Here is a 12,195-nt window from a genome sequence, read left to right on the forward strand (position 1 = left end):
TAACACATTCTCCCGGTCCTCTTCTGGATCATCCAAATGCTCTCTAGCGAACCGCAGACGGGCCTGGACGTGTACTTTCTTCAGCCGGGGGACACGTCTGGCAGTGCAGGATTTGAGTCCCTGGCGGCGCATTGTGTTACTGATAGTAGCCTTTGTTACTGTGGTCCCAGTTCTCTGTAGGTCATTCACTAGGTCCCCCCGTGTGGTTCTGGGATTTTTGCTCACTGTTCTTGTTGTCGTTTTGACGCCACGGGGTGAGATCTTGCATGGAGCCCCAGATCGAGGGAGATCATCAGTGGTCTTGTAAGTCTTCCATTTTCTAATAATTGCTCCCACAGTTGATGTCTTTACGCCAAGTGTTTTACCTATTGCAGATTCAGTCTTTCCAGCCTGGTGCAGGTCGACAATTTTGTCTCTGGTGTCCTTCGACAGCTCTCTGGTCGTGGCCATAGTGGAGTTTGGAGTGTGACTGACTGAGCTTGTGGACAGGTGTCTTTTATACCGTTAATGAGTTAAAACAGGTGCCATTAATACAGGTAACGAGTGGAGCCTCGTTAGACCTCGTTAGAAGAAGTTAGACCTCTTTGACAGCCACAAATCTTGCTTGTTTGTAGGTGACCAAATACTTATTTTCCACTCTAATTTGGAAATAAATTCTTTAAAAATCAAACAATGTGATTTTCCGTTTTTTTTTTTTTTCCTCCACATTCTGTCTCTCATGGTTGAGGTTTACCCATTTTGACAATTACAGGCCTCTCTAATCTTTTCGAGTAGGAGAACTTGCACAACTGGTGGTTACCTAAATACTTATTTGCCCCACTGTATGTAATAGTAAACTGAAATGTAATTTCAGTTCAGTTTCGTGAAGTGCTCAGTTTGGTTGTTTTTCTGAACAAAAAAAAGGCAGAAAGTTTTTTCATGAAATGCTTTGATTATTAGAAAAAAAAAACAAACAAACATACATACAGGTGACCTTTTGGGTGTTATTTCAAATACATTACACTGCATATGTTAAAAACCAATAACTAAATAATTATAACTTATTATTGTTACAAGTGTCAAATCTTTAATAAATTAAAAACTTTTTTTTTTTTTTTTTTTTAAACAACCCTATCAGGGACAAAAGTACCTACCAGCCCGGGTCAAAGAGTACGTGTTTATTTGTTTATTTAGTAAAAGAGGGGAAATGACACCTATTGACAGCAATAACAGTCCAATCCATTTCAACTGGGTGGGGCTGGAAGCGATCAGAAGGGGTTGGACGTCTATAGCTGTCAATGGCAGCCAAAGAGTTAAGCTACGTAAGGCCACAGGAGATTTTTCAAACGCAAATAAATAAAATTCCTGAGGCAAAATACAGATGGGCCACACATATTAGAAGTTTTGGTTATTATTATTTGTAATTATTTTGATTTTATTTTAGAAATATTTATTTACTCATAGCTTATTTTTTTCTTATATTTTATCATGACTATTTTATAAATGATTTTTTTTTTTTTACATTACAAAATGAATCCTTAAATTTATTCATTATATATTCGTGTCTCTTCCTGTTTTATTTTGAAGCCTCACCCTCCTGTTTCCACCACTCGCCCTTCCTGCTGCCTCACCTGTCTCTGATTGTGATTACCTATTGTTCCCACCTGTGCCCCATTCCTCATGTGCTTAAATTATTTGACACTCCCTAATCTCTTGCCAAAGTGTTTTAGCCCTTCGTCTCCGCTACAGCCAGCATGCATATCCACAGGTATTGTTTGTAGTAAGTTTGTTGTGATTTTATGCCTCATGCCAAGTCCTTTGTTGTAGTGACCGACTCCCGTGCATTTGGCCTGGTTCCCTTGTTTCTCGTTTGTATAATTTTGTTTCATAGGCTGTTATCTCCTCCTTCTGGAGCGCCCTCAATTTATGACCATTTGTGTTAATAAAAGACTGAATTCCGCATCTGAGTCCGCAGCATCTTGTCTAAGTGCGACAAATACAATGATCCCTCCATTTTTGCAGATAATGGGGATCCCCCATTGACCCCGTGAAAATTTGGGAAGTAGAGGCGCCGCTTGTTTACATTAAAATATTTTTTTGTGGTGTGTACAATGTATTTACTCAGATTTAACAGCTTTGGAAAGAGATGAATACCGATAGGACATGTTTGCCCCTTTTTTCCCCCCACCCCCAAAGTATAATTAAAAACAAAAAAAATTTGTTAATAAATGCTTTTTAAGCACTGCAAATGTAATGATTATGATATAAATATATACATTATGTTGAAATGGCGGAAAACAGACAAGACTGTAAAAAGCAGTTTCTGCTCTTGCAACCCTCTTTAAAAGAAACTGCTGTATTTTAGCCCAAAACAACTGTTGTGTTTGATAGACCAATATGTCTATATGCTGCCATAGCAGATTCATGGTGCATTAAGCCCCCAAATTTTTAATTTTTCCGTTTTACCCTGGAAACCCCGTTTAGACGTCGCGCAACCGCTTTTGTTTCAACCCAGCCATAAAACGAAGGTAATATTTGTTATTCAAAATGTCATTTTTAGCTTAGAATCATTAATTGTTGTCTAATATTTCGTTTTAAATTAAAAAAAAAAAAAAAAAAAAATCACATATTTTGGACTTTTAAACAAATGACATCACAATGAAAATGGTGTCTGTAAAAAAAAAAAAGTCACGGATATTTACCACATAACGATCGCTTAACTGTTGTTTTTTTTTGTTACTGTCGCATTTTCTCCAATATGCTAGTTGATGAATAAATGATCCAAACAAAGGAAAAAATAAAGTTAAAAAGGGTAAATATATGAAAAAGAAAATCTCAACCACTCCTCAATGTCTGCGATTTCTGCATCGCGACACTTGTTATATTACCATGTTTCACCCATAAAATCCCCCAAAAATCCAGCTGTGGCCATTCACGGCTGTGTCTTGACACCCGGTGATACATGCTACATGGAGTTTTTGGATCGAAACAAGTACGTGATATCTCATTAAAGTCATGGCGTCTGTAATTCTGTTTTCGTGTGGTCTCACCTCCAGATAGGGTTTTGGTGTTTTAAAAAACTTTATTTATTTATTTATTCATTTATTTTTTTGTCTGAAATATGCCCATCTATATATGGCGGAAAACACTCAGCTGACTTGAAGTTCCGCTCTGAGACCCCCAATTTGGCCAGATTTCAAAATCTGCCGATATGCATGTGTGATACATCATTGGAAAGCTTAAAATCTCAATTTTCATGGGGAAGAAAAAAATTGAGCAGAAGGGCATTTAAGAGAGAAAAAAGTTTTTTAAACAGCACAACCCTATCTGGAAGTGCACGCGAGAGTAGAATTAGAGGCCATGACTTTGACGAGATATTATCCCGTACTTACCTAGTTTCGATCCAAAAACTCCATGTATCACTGTCAAGACACAGTTGTGAATGCCCACAGCTGGATTTTTGGGGGGGGGGTTTAATGGGTGAAACATGGCAATATAACAAGGGTCGTGATGCAGAAATCGCAGACATCAAGGAGTGGTTGAGATTTTCTTTTTCATATATTTACCCCTTTAAATGTTTTTTTTAATTTTTCTTTGTTTGGATCGATTATTATCATCTAAGATATCGGAGAAAGTGCGACAGTAACAATAAACATTTTTTTAATTTTTTTTCCTTTGTGATGTAATTTGTTTAAAATATGCGAGTGAATAATTTTTTTAAGTCCTTTTTTTTTTTTTTTTTCCCCAAAACAAAATATTAGACATAAATTAATGATTCTAAGGTAAAAATGACGTTTTGAATAATAAATATAATTATCTTTTATGGCTGGGTTAAAACAAAAGTGGTTGCGCGAAAACGGGCGTTTTCAGGGTAAAATGGACAAATTAAAAATAGATCGGGGGCTTAATGCGCCATGAATCTGCTATGGCAGCATATAGACATATTGTTCTATCAAACACAACAGTTGTTTTGGCTTAAAATACAGCAGTTTCTTTTAAAGAGGAGTGCAAGAGCAGAAACTACTTTTTCAGTCTCGTCTGTGTTTTCCGCCAAATATATGTACACACACACACAGTAAAGGTACCACTTTATATGTATTTTCAATGGGGGGGGGGGCACGATGGACTAAGGGCGTGAAGTAACGAGGGGTCACTGTACTACAGTCAAATGTTTTTTATTGTTTTTTATTTAATTTTATATAGCATGCAATATGAAACAAAACTAAACTTTTAAAATATTAATTTATTGGTAATATTGTCACATATAACCTGGTGCAGTCAAAGAACAATCAACATCTTCAGCTACATCATGATTACTAAAATTTAAGCGTGACTTTTGTTAGAATTGTATGTAGCACTTTTGGCAATCATCTATCATGTCTTTTGATGGTTGCACTTCATGGCACTTCAGCTCGCAATTCAGTTTGAAGGTAGTTCGTTAGTGTCCAGTTCATAAATTAAAAAGGTCAATTGATAAAATTAACTGACGCAATCTTTGAGTCGGGGAACATTTGCTAATTTTGAGAAGTGATCAGCACTAGTTGCAGGTAAATTGCGTTCGGCAACAAATTGGCAGAATAAAATTGCCGCTTTCGTCACAGCATAGCTTTTCATTCTGCAGACTCTTTATGACCAGTGTTGTTAATCTTACTTAAAAAAAAAATAATAATAATGAATTAGTTACAAATTAATTCTCCCAAAAAGTAATTGAGTTACAAACTCAGTTACTTGAATGTGAGAGTAATTAGTTCCTTGACAAAGTAACTGGTGTTACCTTTCATGTTTTATTTTCATAAAAGAAAATAAAAAAGTCATTTAATGTTGTGAATCAACCGTTAAAGTTGTTTAAATTGCTCACGTTTTTGCAATAGTTCCCTTCTATCTACTTTCGACATGTGAAAGGTTTCAAACGGTTTTATCATGTAAAGATAGGTTCAAGTCAAGATTTTGCCGATTTAGGGTATTTTAGATTAAAAGTTACTTAGGTTCGCTAGGAAGGTTCGCTACAACTGAGCCTTTCTGAGAAGTCTACTGCTTTAAGATGGCGGTTTTTTACTAATGCTGCCGAGTCCGTCATTTCGCATCTAGTGCTATATGCATATTATATCTAGCGTAGCATCAAGTGGGCTAAGATTGTAGGCTGTCGGCTACAGTCAGGAAATATTGGAGCTACCTAGCCTGGCATCGCGTTTGCAACAGCGTCACAACTCTTCCCTCCTTCCCACTCCCGCCCTTCTTTCTCCGTGTCTCTGACTTTTCTCGCGTCATTCAACCAACGTAGTAACACATAGTAAAGCGCATTGTCTCGTTGTCGAAACAGTGACAAATTCCGAACGGAGGAAAAAAAAAAAACCTAATGCACAAAAAACGTACAGGTTTTGAACGTACGGCGTACATTTAAAAATCAGTGCTCACTTGTACAAATTATACCGAAACCGTACAACTTGACAGCATACGCGGAGCCCCCTGGTGGCCGAAAAGTGTCATTGCATGTAATTGACTTTCTTATAGATATATATGTGTATGTGTATATATATGTATGTATGTGTTGTAAAGCAAGAAAACAACAAAAATGAAAGAAATGAACAAAAAGATTTTTATAATGGGTCAAAATTATTTTTCGAACAGATCATGTGACTAGCACCTTAGACGGTCATTTGCTTTGCATATTTTCCCCCCCTCAAAAAACAGGAGGGCAATTTTGTTTTTCAAATGATTTTTTTCTTTGATTATATATATATATATATATATATATATATATATATATATATATATATATATGAATGAATATATATATATATATTTTTTTTTTTATTGAAGCAACTTTTGGGGATTGATGATTTAGACGAAAATATCCCTACCCATAATATGGCCCAAAAAGGATTGAAAGGAATTTTTTAAATGAAAAATTAAGTGTCCAAATGCAAATTTTTGAGTCTCAAATATTTTTTCGCATTCAAAAACTTTTTTTTTTTTTTTCGATGATTGAATTTTTTTTTTTTTTTTTTTTTTGCATTGAAGGGATTTTTTTTGGAAAAAAAAAATTGTATCAAGCAACTTATTTTTTGATTGAATAATAAAGACACAAATGTCCTAGCCAAAACGATGCCCAAACACAAAACATTACTTCAATAAAAAAAAGTTGCTTCAATCAAAAAAAACAAACAAACAAACAAACAAAACAAATTTACTTCAATCAAAAAAAAAAAAAAAAAATTCAAATAAAATAGCTTTCAAATGCATTTTTCTTTCAAATTTATTTTTGAATTCAATTTTTTTATGTGACTTTTCTTTAATTGAACATATATATTTTGATGAAGCAACTTTTTTTTTTTTTTTTTTTATTGAAGCAACTTTTTTTGTTTGTTTGATGGAATAATGAAGACACAAATCTACCTCCATATGGCTCCGCCCAGGTGATACAATTTTTGACTGAGGTAACTACCTTAGCACGACATATTCAGTGGATGATGATCTTGGTGAAAAGTATGCCCTAAGCATATGCCCTGATTTAGAATTCCCCTCAAGAACGATGGGAAACAAAATAATGCTCATTTTCAACTTATTATTATAAATATTCTTGTAAGTTAATTTTATTGCTGACACTGTGTTTCGGGGTCATCAACATGTTGTGCCCCCCTGCCCCAAAATTCAAACTCTGCCTATGCTTGACAGGTATGTTAAAGGGTTAACAAAGTATCACGATATATCACCATCTCGATTTATTGTCACACTAGTAAATACTGTATAATATATTTCTCGCTCTCTCGCACGCCCGCCTATCTCCCCCCTCCCTTTCTCCCTTTCTCTCTCTCCCACTCTCCTTGTGTACCTACCCTCCATCACCACCAGGGGCTTTTCTGTATAATCTCTCTGCGCCGAGAGCGGCTTGCCTCGTCCTGCGCCAGACGCGCGGCGTGGATGCAAAAGACAGGAGTGGACGCACGCGGGGGTCTCTGAAGACGACCGCCACACAGGACAACGTACACGTTTGCATCATCCTCCAACGCACGTTGTGTTCCCTCAAATCCGGCGCAAAGGTAAGACAGCACTTTAAGCATTTGCGCGCGCGTTAAACATATTAGTAACTTGTTGCCACTCGGGATTAACTGCATTTTATGCCCGTTTATGTTGCAAAGTGAGACTTCTGTGCAAAAAAAGCTCCCGCGTGTCTCTCTCTGGCGAGCGCAAGTGTGTGTTGCAGCCACTTGATGCGCCAAACGGGATGCGTTTTGCTCCGGCAACTTGGACGCGTGCCACCGTGCGCTCCTGTCCTCCTCCGGCAGCCAAAAGAGGCGCAACAAATAGCGACAGACTGCAAAAAAGTCCGCGCGCGAGCGTGCAACTGGCAGTTTATTTCATTCCAAAATCGCCCTTGCGGAAAATGAACAGGAAAGCAAAGCTGTCAGGTTGCCGCGCTGCATGCCGGGCTCACATTAGCAGCCGTAATTAGTCACATGTTGCAATTTAACGCGCTTCTAATGTCATGTTTGATTAGGAAGGCGAGTATTTTGCCAGCTGGTTCCTGGATTTGCACATTTGACGCGTTCCGAGGTTGCATCCGTGACTACTCGTTCTAGTGGATGGATTTGCTTCCATTAATGATTATGACTGGTGACCTTGGCAGGGGTTACAAATGTTCAAGTAGCCCCCGAGGGGAGTATGCACTCTTGACCGGATATAACTTGTGCTGTTTGTGCTCTTTACTTAAGCTCAGCTAAGTGCTATTGGGGGGGAAAAAGTGAGAGGAATGTCCCTATATAAACCCGATCGATGGCTGTAACTCTCCAATTAGGTGTGGGAATCCGTCAAAGATGGATGACCTTTTATTGAACCTTTATTTTGTGGGGGTAATTGCTGACTTGAGGCGTCGGACTCAATCATCAGTATAGCCGGAAAGTATGTCATATTAACTCATTCACTGCTATTGAGAGGGAAAGAGTCTATTAGAACTGGACACATAAGATTCATTGCCATTGAGGGTGATGGACGTCCAATCCATTTTAAATTAATGTCTCGTGCCGTTAATTTATGAAACATTAACGGCGTTGCAACAGTGAAGGTTGTTGATGCGTTTCCTCAATTTCAGTGTTGTAAGTAGGCATATGCCGGTTACCGATTTCAAGGTTTACCATGGTAGAAAAACGTCACGGTTTCAAAACCGCTAAAATTTTACGTCAGTCCGTACTACGGTGGTAATTTATGTCCCATAAATGCAGCGAGAAATGGCTTGGAGCGCAGCACTCACCCCTCCAACTCCCCAAATTGTTGCTCTGCCCTGTGTGTCGTTGACACGTCGCTGTCAAAACTACATCAAAGCCCTCCCCCCCTCAAAAAGAACAGGTACTAGTATTTCTGCTACTAATAAGAAACAGCCAGCCAGGCTTAAAGGGGGAAGGACAGCTGACACATTAACGTGACCCATAGACTTCAAAATATTGACGGGGCGCAGGGCCGATTAATAGGGGCCCTGCATTGTTGGTGTGGCCGTCAAAGCTGACTGAGTGGAATCGCAGACAAAGAGCTTTATTTGTTGAAAAGTCTTGTGGATTGCTTGAATCCCCGAATTTCTAGTAGATATGGATGTAAAAGTCTCGATTCTTGGTTTAAAAGCAAAAAAAAAACAAAAAAAACGTGCAGTTGGCATTTATTTTTCGTAAATATGTCGATGTATGATGCTAGTCTGTTAGTCAATGTGGTGGCTGCCATATATAAACACAGCTTTTCCGGTGAAAATTCTTGTGAATAAATGCTTAAATCCCTGAATTCTTTATAGATATGGATGTAAAACATTCTCGATTCTTGCTCAAAAGCATAAAAAAAAAGTGCAGTTAGAATTTATTTTACATAAATATGTCAAAGTATGATGCTAGTCCAGGGGTCCCCAAACTTTTTCCTGTGAGGGCCACATAACTTTTCCCTTCTCTGATGAGGGGCCGGGGTCCGTTTGTAACAGAAAAGGTGTGACGATTGCAGGAGTGCCTAAATGTAAAAATGTATTGTTTTTCAGAAAGCCACAATCAAATAACCCTTTCTGGATTCTTCACAGAACAAAAGTAAATACAATAAAAATAATATAATAATATGATATAATTAGGGCTGTCAAAATGATTGCGTTAACGGGCGGTAATCTTTTTAATTAATCACGTTAAAATATTTGACGCAATTAACACACATGGCCTGCTCAAACAGATTAAAACGACATCACAGTGCAACGTCCACTTGTTACTTGTGTTTTTTGGAGTATTGTCGCCCTCTGCTGGCGCTTGGGTGCGACTGATTTTATGGGCTTCAGCACCCATGAGCATTGTGTAGTTATTGACATCAACAATGGCGGGCTACTAGTTTATTTTTTGATTGAAAATTTTACAAATGTTATTAAAACAAAACATTAAGACGGGTTTTAAGACAAAATTTCTATAACTTGTACTAACATTTATCTTTTAAGAACTAAAAGTCTTTCTATCCGTGGATCGCTTTAACAGAAAGGTAATAATGTTAATGCCATCTTGTTGATTTATTGTTATAATAAACAAATACAGTACCTATGTACCGTATGTTGAATGTATATATCCATCTTTTGTCTTATCTTTACATTCCAACAATAATTTACAGAAAAATATGGCATATTTTATAGATGGTTTGAATTGTGATTAATTAATTTTTAAGGTGTAATTAACTCGATTAAAAATTTTAATTGTTTGACAGCCCTAAATATAATCTAATAACACTATTAATCAAATAGATAATAACCAAATAGCCCTCTCTGGGCCGTATCCGGCCCGCGGGCCATAGTTTGGGGACCACCGTGCTAGTCTGATAGGCTACGTTCATACTGCAGGTCTTGATGCATGAATCCGATTTTTTTTTTTTTTTTGTGCGTGTTTTTCGACTCGAGTGAGGCATTAACTTGACAGTCTGAACGGGACAATTCTCAGAAGTGGACCATTTCAAATCAGATGTGGGTCACTTTCGTATGTGGTTTAAAGCCGATCTGGGCCACATTTTTTTCCAGAATGTCACGGCGGTCTGAACTGTCAAGTTTCCCAAATCGGAATTCATGCAGGAATTACGTCAGCAAAGAGCGAGCGCAGCAGGCAGGAAGGCAGCGATAGCTGTGCATTAGCGGTAGCACCATAGCGCCTAGCTTGGACTCTTGGCTTCTATATCCTGATTATGCTCTGTTTTCTCAATGTGCGCCAAACAAGCAATATTAAGTATTGCTTACATGGCAGAGTCGAGGCAAATTGACGCACACACAGAAGGCTTATGTGTGCGTCATGCACCCGTGTGCATGCGTTCTATCAATCCACATAAACTGTGAATGTAAGACCAAACAGGGATTACTAATGTCTGTTATTCATGTCCTCTTTTTGGAAATTAAAATATGGTCATCCCGGAATGACGAATGACAGCCAGCATGTGTTGTGACGTGTTGTTTTGATGCTTCTACGCCAAGAAAAACAAATGACAAAAAATCGGAATTGTGCATTAAAATCTGCTGTATGAACGTAGCCTTAGTCGATGTGGCGACCGCCTTATGTAAAGTTTTTCAGGTGAAAATTCTTGTGCATAAATGCTTAAATCCCTGAATTCTTTATAGATATGGACGCAAAACGGTTCTTGGTTAAAAGCAAAAAAGTGCAGTTAGCATTTATTTTACGTGAATGTCGAAGTACGATGCTAGTCTGTTAGTCAATGAGGCAGCCGCCATATGTAAACAGAGCTTTTCCGGTGAAAATTATTTTGAATAAATGCTTAAATCCCTGAGTTCTTTACAGATATGGACGTAAAACACCCTCGATTTTTGGTTAAAAGCAAAAAAAAAAACTGTGCAGTTAGCATTTATTTTTACACATGTCTAAGTACGATGCTAGTCTGTTGGTCAATGCGGCAGCCGCCATATAAACGGAGCTTTTCTGGTGAAAATTATTGTGAATAAATCCCTCAATTCTTTATAGATATGGATGCAAAACAGTCTTGATTCTTGGTTAACAGCAAAAAAGAATGTGCAGTTAGCATTTATTTTACATATGTCGAAGAATGATGCCAGTCTGTTAGACAATGTGGCGGCAGCCTTACAACAAAGAGGTTTTTATGTTGAAAATTCTTGTGGAAAAACGAAGAATATAATGGGTTGAAACAAAAGCGATTGCGCATTGTCTGTAAACGGGGGTCTCCAGGGTAAAACTGACAAATTAAAAATGGTCCAGGGGCATACTGCACCATGAAACTGATATGGCATCATATAGACATTTTTGTATCAGACACAACAGTTCTTTTGGCTTAAAATACAGCAGTTATTTTAAAAGAGGGGAGCAGAAATGGCTTTTAAACAGACTTTTGGGGGATTTTATGGGTGAAACACTGTAATATAACAAGGATCGCAATGCAGAAATTGCAGACATCAAGTAAACGTTTCAATTACTTATCTAAAATATCGGTGAAAATGCGACAGTCACAAAAAAATACAATTAAGCTATAGTTACTGGGTAGATATCCGTAACCTATTTACAGACACTATTTTTTTCATTGTTGACGTAATTTGTTTAAATGTTTAAAATATGCAAGTGAATAATTTTTAGAAGTTTTTTAAACTAAATATTAGATGTCACTTAATGATTCTAAGCTGAAAATGATAAGACATTTCAAATAACATGATTCTTTTCATGGCTGGGTTGAAACAAAAGCGGTTGCGCAATGTCCGTAAACGGTGGTCTCCAGGGTAAAACGGATAAATTAAAATAGTTCAGAGGGCATACTGCGCTCTATATGACACTGCTATGGCAGCATATAGACATATTGTTCTATGAAACCCAACAGTTTGGCTTAAAATACAGAAGTTTATTTTAAGAGCAGAAACTCTTTTTTTTCAGTGTTGTTTTCTGCCATATCTATATGTATAAAATTTAATTTCAGAGGTGTTTTTACTTTTTTTATTGGAAAATAATTTTTGTTCTATTTAGAAACTTGAGCTGTGTCTGTGGGTTTAGTCTAGAAGTTCTATTTATTCCAATTTTATTTAAAATATTTTTATTATATAATGTATCGGGAAATAACAAATCATGTTCAATTATTTTTTAAACCTATACATCTCAAAATAACTAATTTTAGAGCTAGAATTGCAATACCGTGAAAGCGTGTTATTTTAGCTACATTTTATCATACTGCCAATATCTCATACCTGCACTTACCTATAGTTGTAAGTGGTATTAT

At 37.1% G+C, this 12,195-nt stretch overlaps 1 protein-coding gene across 1 annotated transcript in view; it reads left to right on the plus strand.

Moving 5' to 3' along the window:
• Positions 1 to 1,702: 1,702 nt before the first annotated feature.
• Positions 1,703 to 12,195, plus strand: part of LOC130921708 (cadherin-22-like) — a 514,730-nt gene continuing 504,237 nt past the window's right edge. The window contains exons 1-2 of the mRNA XM_057845921.1: positions 1,703 to 1,747; positions 6,832 to 7,019. The gene's annotated coding sequence lies outside the window, so the exon portion shown is untranslated. The remainder of the gene's footprint in view (positions 1,748 to 6,831; positions 7,020 to 12,195) is intronic.

Source organism: Corythoichthys intestinalis, chromosome 9 (assembly GCF_030265065.1).
Source record: "Corythoichthys intestinalis isolate RoL2023-P3 chromosome 9, ASM3026506v1, whole genome shotgun sequence".
Lineage (NCBI taxonomy): Eukaryota > Metazoa > Chordata > Actinopteri > Syngnathiformes > Syngnathidae > Corythoichthys > Corythoichthys intestinalis.